Below are 8118 nucleotides of genomic sequence, written 5' to 3'. Positions count from 1 at the left end.
GACAATTTCCTGGACTATTTTGCCCAATAGCTTCTTGAACAATGAGTTTGCGGATCAAAGCATAATATTATTGTATTGTCCCATCCTCACTTGACTGACTTTGATAGCTACAACTAAAAGGGACCCCTTCTGCACTGCCCTGGGATTTAGTACACTGCTATGATCCCCAGCAAAGCTGAACTTAGGTATTTTCTTTAGTTGTAAATCATACTCTCTTATTTTCTCTGTTATTGTGGCAGCTGTGGGAAGGCAGCAGTGAGAAGCCATGCATTGCTGCCTGAGGACTCCAAGAACAATTCTCTGAAATCTACTACCCAGTCCCATGCTAAAGCCACACCACTGAGGCCTAGCTCCCTAGCTAATGACTAAATGTGGTGGAATCATTTTCTTCAAAATAGTCAGAACTGTCCACAAAAACATACAAACAAATATGATTATTACAATATGCATAAACATAAAAATAAGTATAATTGAAAAGGTTAATCAGAAAGGAATCTTAAGGCAATATGCTAGCATTTACTGAAAGACATTTGAGGACATCTTTAGTCATCAGGGAAATGCAAATCAAAATAACTCTGAGATATCATCTTACACCTGTGAGAATGTCTAAGATCAAAAACACCGATGACAGCTTATGATGGAAAGGATGTGGAATAAGGGGAACACTATTCCACTGCTGGTGGAAGTACAAACTTGGACAGCCACTTTGCAAATCAGTATAGGAGTTTCTCAGAAAATTTGGAATCAGTCTACCTCAGGACCTAACATTACCACTCTTGGGTATATACCCAAAGGGTGCTCAATGATACCACAAGGACACTTGCTCAACTATGTTCATAGCAGCATTATTTATAATAGCCAGAACCTGGAAACAACCTAGATGCCCCTCAACTGAAGAATGGATAAAGAAAATGTGGTACATTTACACAATGGAATATTACTCCACTGTGAAAAAATAATAGCATCGTGAAATTTGCAGGCAAATGGATGGAACTAGAAAAAAGTCAGTCAGAGTGAGGTAACCCAGACCCAGAAAGAGAAACACAGTATGTAGTTGCTCATAAGTGGATATTCTCTGTAAAGTAAAGGGTAAGCAGACTACAACCCACAGCTCTAGAGAAGCTAGGTAACAAGGAGGACCCTAAGAGGAACACATAGATCTCCCTGGGAAGAGGAAATATATGAGATTTTCTGGGTAAACTGGGGGGGGCAACAAAGGGGAGCGGATGAGGGTTGAGAACATGAGGGAACTGGTATGGTCACCTTGGGAAAGGAATGGAGTGGGAGAGAAAGGAAAGAGATATCATGATAGAAGGAGGCTTTACAGGGCTGGGGAGAAACCTGATGATAGGGAAATTCCCAGGAATCCACAAGGATGACCCCAGCTAAGACCCCCAGAAATAGTGGGGAGTGTGTGCCTAAACTGGCATTACCCTGTAATCAGATTGGTGACTACTCTGTCATCATAGAGCCAGTAACTAATGGAAGCAGATGTGGAGATCCACATCCAATCATCAGGCTGAGCTATGGGACTCTAGTCAAAGAAAAGGAGGAGGAATTATATGAGTAAGGCGGGTCAAGATCATGACAAGGAAACCCACAAGACTGTTGACCTGAACTTCTGGGAGCTCACTCATGGACTCTAGACTAACAGCTGGGAAGTCTGCATTGAACTGAACCAGTCCCTCTGCATGTGGGTGATGGTTTTGTAGCCTGGTCTGTTTGTGGGACTGCTGGCAGTGGGACCAGGATCTATCCCTAGCCCATTCCATATAATGGAATGCCTTTCTCAGCCTTGATTCAGGGATGGGGGTGATGGGGCTTGGTCCTGCCTCAAATGAATGTGCCAGGCTTTGTTGACTTCCCATGGGAGGCCTTGCTCTTTCTGAGGAGTGGATGGGGGTGGGTGGGGAAGAGGTGTGGGTGAGGGGAGGAGAGTAGGGGGAACTGTGGTTGGTATGTAAAATGAGTAAAAAAATAAAATTAAGTTAAAAAGTTAAAAATGATGCTTATAAATGTACTGATATTTCAATATAAAATTCAAACTAAACTAAACTATGTAAAAATATATGTATATATTCAAAATAATCTAAGGAGTGTTAGGATGTAACTCATTGCTAAAGCCCTTGTTTAGCAGGGATAAAACACTGGGTTTGTTTGCCAGCACAAACAATCAAAAGATCCTCTATAGTGGCTATTTGCAATTATGCAATGAATTCTTGTCAACTTCAATTATCTTATTATAGGATAGAATATTAGAGGCTACTCCTTCTACCTAACTAAACTCTCTATGCTTCCAGGCCTTTAACAACCACTATTCTTAATAAAAATAGATGAATAGATGATGGTGGTTGATAGATGAACAGATAGATGGATAGATAGATGATACACTGTATACATGAATTGAAATAAACACTCACAATTATTGTGTCTACTCAAATATTTTGAAGCAAAGGTGTTTCTGGGCATTAGAGGGCACATAGCTGTAATTCTAGCTTAGGCAGGAAGATTAAGGGTTCAAGGTCAGGGCTAGATATCAAGATAGCTGAGCAGATAAAGACTCCTACTACTAAGCCTGAGGGCCTGAATTTGATCTCCAGAACTGACATGATGAAGGAGAGAAAGGACTCAAGTTGACTTATGACATCCGCATAGGTATAATGACATTCATGTGCCCCCCAACACACATACACAGTGGGGGTGGGGAGAAGGAGAGAGAGGAATGGATATAAAAACGTTAGGAAAAGAAGAGTTTAAGGTCAACCTCAACTGCACAGTGGAGTTCCAGGGCATCCAAGTTATATATAAAAATCCTGTCTCAAAAATAAAAAGAAACAAAAACATCAACAATGACAAGATACAAAAAATGCACTAAGAAAAGCAATATCAACAAGGAGAAAGCTGTTGATTGGAAAGGGGCAGAAACAGCAAGCTGTCCGTGTTTGAACAATGATTGGTATGGAATGGAAACTTTTGAGTGATGTTCTTTCTTTTTTTCTGCTGTATTTTCTCCATAATTATGAGAATCAGCTATTTTCTTAGTTGAGGTTTGCAAGATGAGGCAGAGGTTAAAATGTACCGGAAGCAGGTGGCTTATGTAGTAACAACTGGCAACTTGAGAAAGCCAAGACCTACTTTGTATTAAGAAATCAGTGAAAGGGGCCATAAAAGTGATTACAAAATGTGCCTTTGAGGTTCCCTGCTGTCCATGAAAACTGTACTCACTCCAGGTGAAGACAACCGTGGTTCCTGAGGCAACCGGCCCAGCACCATTCTCTTCAATCACCTCCTATTAGACGCCCACCATAGAACTGAGTGAGAGTCTGCTTTCAGCCTGTCACACTGCTCTAGGAAACGGAGGCCTCTCAGGTAGTGTAAATGATGACTCAGTTGTAACAGATCCTGCATCACCCTGCCCAGTGCCCAGGAGCCCAAGCGGCTGTGCGCCACCCATCTGGTCTCCCACTTCCCGTTTGCTCCGGAGGAAACAGGACCACCGAGGAGGGAGCCGTGGCTTGGGCAGCTCCTCCCCCACCTCGTTGCCTTGTAGCCACGTGTCTACTCCCAAACACTGCCATGTTTCTCTTTCAAATAAAAAGCACCTCTTGAATCCCACACTGATGGCTGAGAGGCCAGCAGGAGACTGATCCAGACTCCATGAATGTAGTGCCAGGGAGGAGGCCACAGAAATCTCTGGGGCCTTGGGTAGTAGATTAGTGGTCACCATGACATACAAATGAACTTTGGGAGCCCATTCCACATGGAGGGATGCTCTCTCAGCCTGGACACATGGGGAAGGGCCTAGGTCCTGCCCTGGGTGAAACGATAGACTTTGGAGATCCCCCCCAAGGAGGTCCTCACCCTCCCTGGGGAATGATGTGGGGATTGGGTGGGGATTGGGTGGGGGCTGGGGGGGGCTGAGGGGCTGGTGGAGGGGCAAGGGAGGAGGGGTGGGAGAGGGATTTGGGACTGACTTGTGAAACATTCACGTTTCTAATTTAAATAAAAACATATATTGAGGGAAAAAAGCACCAAAGCCGTATCCACGGTGAAATTATGTAGAGTCTACTAGCTCAGTAGCCCTCCTCTACAGTGTGTGGTTTGTTATTGACACAATTTTAACTTGTCTTCTCAGACTTCTCAGTCCGCAGGTATTTGGCACAGCAGACACGGGGCGACGGACTCCTGTTCTTATCAGGGAGGCTCTGCTGTGGGAGCAGGGGGCAGGGAGGCTCTGATGTGGGACCCCGGAGCAGGAAGATTTTTTTACTCCTCTTTATAAACCAAGAAGTTCATTAGAAACAGATGCAGGATCTTTCCTGAAAAGTAGCTTTAACCACATATTGTTCAGAAGACATGTTTGTGTGTGTGTGTGTGTGTGTGTGTGTGTGTGTGTGTGTGTATCTCAAATAGAAGAATCCAATTTGAATTCAATTTTAAAGAAGAGGGAGTGGAAAGAGAATGGGGAAGTTCATGGTTCCTTTGAACAATAGCTTGTCAACAAGTTTTAAGTTTTTGTACCGTTCTGACAGCTTTCTTCTGAAACTCTGCTTCCAAATGACTCCCCACATTACACAATACATTTCCTACCACATCCCCTCCAACCAATTCCCATTTGTCAGACCACCTCTGCTTTTAAATAATCTCTCCCAGAATGTTATTCCACTGCTTCTTGGATTGGGCTGCAGGACCTTGGTTTGTCCCATCACCCTCTTCCTTGGGAAGCAGTGGGTGCAGGTCAGTGGGTTTTGCAGCCTTAAAGGCGGGCGGGGAGACAGGCATGGAAATCCCTCCTGATGTCTGTTCCGAATTGCTTCCGTTATGTGCTGTGTGCAATCCTCCTTTGTTCTGTTCTCTGCATCAGACAGAAAGCAATCATCCTTTCTGAAATGTATCTAGAGCTAAGGCTCCATGTAAATTACAGAGTGAGATGACAAATTTCATGGCGTGGTTATGGTCAAATGGTAAATTTCACAGTTTGTCATGTATTAATAGAAAAGGAAAACAAACACAAATGAAGTCATCCCAATTGTTAGAAATAATTCCAGGGTGACTATTTGATGAATTTAAACAATGGGACAGACAGAATGAAGGACATTCAACATGCTACCCATGATTTTAAATTTAATAAAAACAACCCTGTGGCTTTATTCTCAAACATCCCTGCAGTAAAGATTTAATCCAACCATAGCACACTTCACCCTTAGCCTGGAATGGGAAAGCCCACATTCCAAAACCTAGGTGTGTCTCCTTTTCAAGAGAGAATAAAGCATCCGTGAAATGTTTTCATGACAGAGGTGGAGGGCCAATCTTAAGGGTCATTGGTGACACCAGGATTGACCAGGAGATTTATCTACGGGTTTGGAAACATTGCACAGCTCAGTCAATCCACCTGGAAAATATCTTTAAGAGATTAAGCCTGTCTTCACAGTTCTATTCTTTTTTTTTTTTTCAGTTCTATTTCAACTTTGTTTTTCTCTCTGCTGCCTCTCGGTTCCTACTGTAGTCTTGTGAAACAAGTGCCGAACTGGGTGCCTTCACTATGGTATTCTAATCAGGGTCTTGAGAAAGAATAAAGTAAGCCACCGTCATTTCTTTAGACTCCGATTCTGTAGCCAAGGTTTTGGGCTTGACATTCCTGCAGCTTTCGTGACTTGTCACCCACTGTTTCAAAATCTTCCCAAAGGACTCCTGGTGGCTGGTTGGTGAGCCTAAGCAGCACTTTGCACTACACTTGGTTTTTTTTGTCTATATTTGATGATGACCCTTGTGTTTTTGTGTCTTGTTACAGCATTCTTGCTTGTGAATGAGACAATTTTAGAGTATAGCACAGTAACTGACAACTAGATGTTTCACAAGAGCTGAGGGTTTCAGATGGCCTGATATTTGTAGATCCGGCTAGGTGGGCCACAAACGTTCCATCTGAATATTTCTTGTGATTACTTTGGATTTCTTTTCAAAAGATGAAGGGTTTTCATGAAAATATGGCCGCTGGAAGATATGGAAGACAAAAGAAATCATGTCACTTAGAAACTGTCCAAAACTATGAACAAGAACAGACACAGAGCATTCAGAGAAACTTACATAAAAAGAAACACTGCACTTCTCGAGCAAAGAAGTAACAGTGGATTTTCATTTTTTGTATGTTAATAAAGTACCATTAGAAGATAACCTTTGGCTTATTTTCAGCCTTGAAAGTTACGACTAGCTTATTTATAACAAGTGATGATATGTGTGCTGCATTCAATTGAGAGGTATGTAATGTATAAAAAGGCAACGGCATTATCTTATTCTCACGTGTTCCCTGCAGTGCTCACACAACAGTGTGCCTCACACTCTCACCTTGCTCGTATGTCACCTTATAAAGTTCTTACGTGTGGGTCTGAGACAACTAGAATGTAAGTTCCCTTAGGGTAGAATCTTCATCCTCTTTTTATCCATCCCCAGAGCACTCAGGGAAATGGAGGGCCATACGTTCTAGCTGGATGTGAGATACTCTTAAGGCCCATATCAAGGCCATCCACTGCACAGATTGCTAATTTAACTGGAGTTGTTTGCAACAGGTCTTCCTAAATCATTGCTAAGGACTCAAGTCTCCAGAGCTCCCTGGAACTTACCCACTTAATATTCCCAGCACTGCCATAGAGAACAGTTTCATATGCAAATATAGGCACTCAGCTTTCTGATCATAGAGTTCCACATTAACGAAAGGCTGCCAGGACATCTGGTGTCCCATCAAGTTCCAAATATCACCATCAGCAAAGAGTGAGCTCAACTTCAGAGGGTGAGGATAAAGGCACTAGCTGAGCCCTTTTCACGGAGTTAATGGAACCTGGAAAAGGCAGATATTTGTTCTATTTGTGACATATGTTATAACTTCTGGGAGGGAAGACAGAGCTTAAGGGGAACCTGTAAGGCAAAGGTTTCATAAGGCTAGTGCTGTTTGCAAAAGGCAGCATACAGAATGCAATTCTTTACACCATCTTTTATCTCCAGCTAAAATGGGGATAGAGTATCAGGGGAGAGAGTATAATACCAAAGATCCTGTCTAAAGAATTTTCTTCCAGAATTCAGGAGCTAATAAAATTTTAGCATTGAGCAAAACTTAAAGGAGCCAAAACAAGTCTAGTAAGATGGCTTCATAGGTAAAGGCAAATGTGTGAGAACCCAAGCTCAAATCTCTGTACCCCCACATAAAAACTGGGCATGTTACACAATATCTGAGACCCCTGTGCTCCTTGGGGAGATGGAGGAGACAGGAGATCCCTGTAGGCTTGCAGGTCAGTGAGCCGGCTGGAAGATACAGCACAATAACACAAAAATACCTTATGTCAAACTGGGTGGGGACCAACACCTGAGCTCGTTCTCTGACCTTCCCACGTAGTCCCTGGTGCATACACAGCTGCTTCACATGCAGACACACACACACACACACCACATACACCACACACACACCACATACACCACACACACACCACATACACCATACACACACATATACACACACCACACACACACACCACACACACCACAAACACCACACACATACCACACACACCACACACACACACCACACATACCACAAACACACATATACACACACCACACACACACATACACACACACCACACACACACATAAACACACACAACACACACATACACACACTACAACATACACACACACCACACAAACACACACCACACACAAACACACACATACATATACACACACCACACACACACCACACACATATACACACACCACACACATACACACACACCACACACATACACACACACCACACACATACACACACACCACACACATACATATACACACACCACACACATGCACACACACCACACACATACACATACACATACACACACACCACACACATACAGACACACACCACACACACATGTAAACACACCACACACATACACACATACACACACCACACACACCACACACATACACACACACCACACACATACACACACCAGACACACATACACACACCACACACACACCACACATGCTCACACATACACACACACCAAACATACACACACATACACACGCCACACACATACACACACACCACACATGCAC

The 8118-nt window shown here is 43.2% G+C and overlaps 1 long non-coding RNA gene across 1 annotated transcript; it reads right to left on the bottom strand.

Annotated features, from left to right (window-relative positions):
* Positions 1–5116: 5116 nt before the first annotated feature.
* LOC121134689 lies at positions 5117–7114 on the bottom strand. The gene is made up of 2 exons (XR_005871807.1): positions 6618–7114; positions 5117–5991 (listed from the first exon to the last, which is right to left on the bottom strand). It is a non-coding gene; the product is annotated as an uncharacterized LOC121134689 (long non-coding RNA).
* Positions 7115–8118: the final 1004 nt, after the last annotated feature.

The sequence above is a fragment of the Mesocricetus auratus genome, unplaced genomic scaffold (assembly GCF_017639785.1).
Source record: "Mesocricetus auratus isolate SY011 unplaced genomic scaffold, BCM_Maur_2.0 Super-Scaffold_100029, whole genome shotgun sequence".
NCBI classification, from domain to species: domain Eukaryota; kingdom Metazoa; phylum Chordata; class Mammalia; order Rodentia; family Cricetidae; genus Mesocricetus; species Mesocricetus auratus.
Note: the sequence above shows the minus strand (reverse complement) of the source record. Positions and strands in the feature narration are given on the sequence as shown.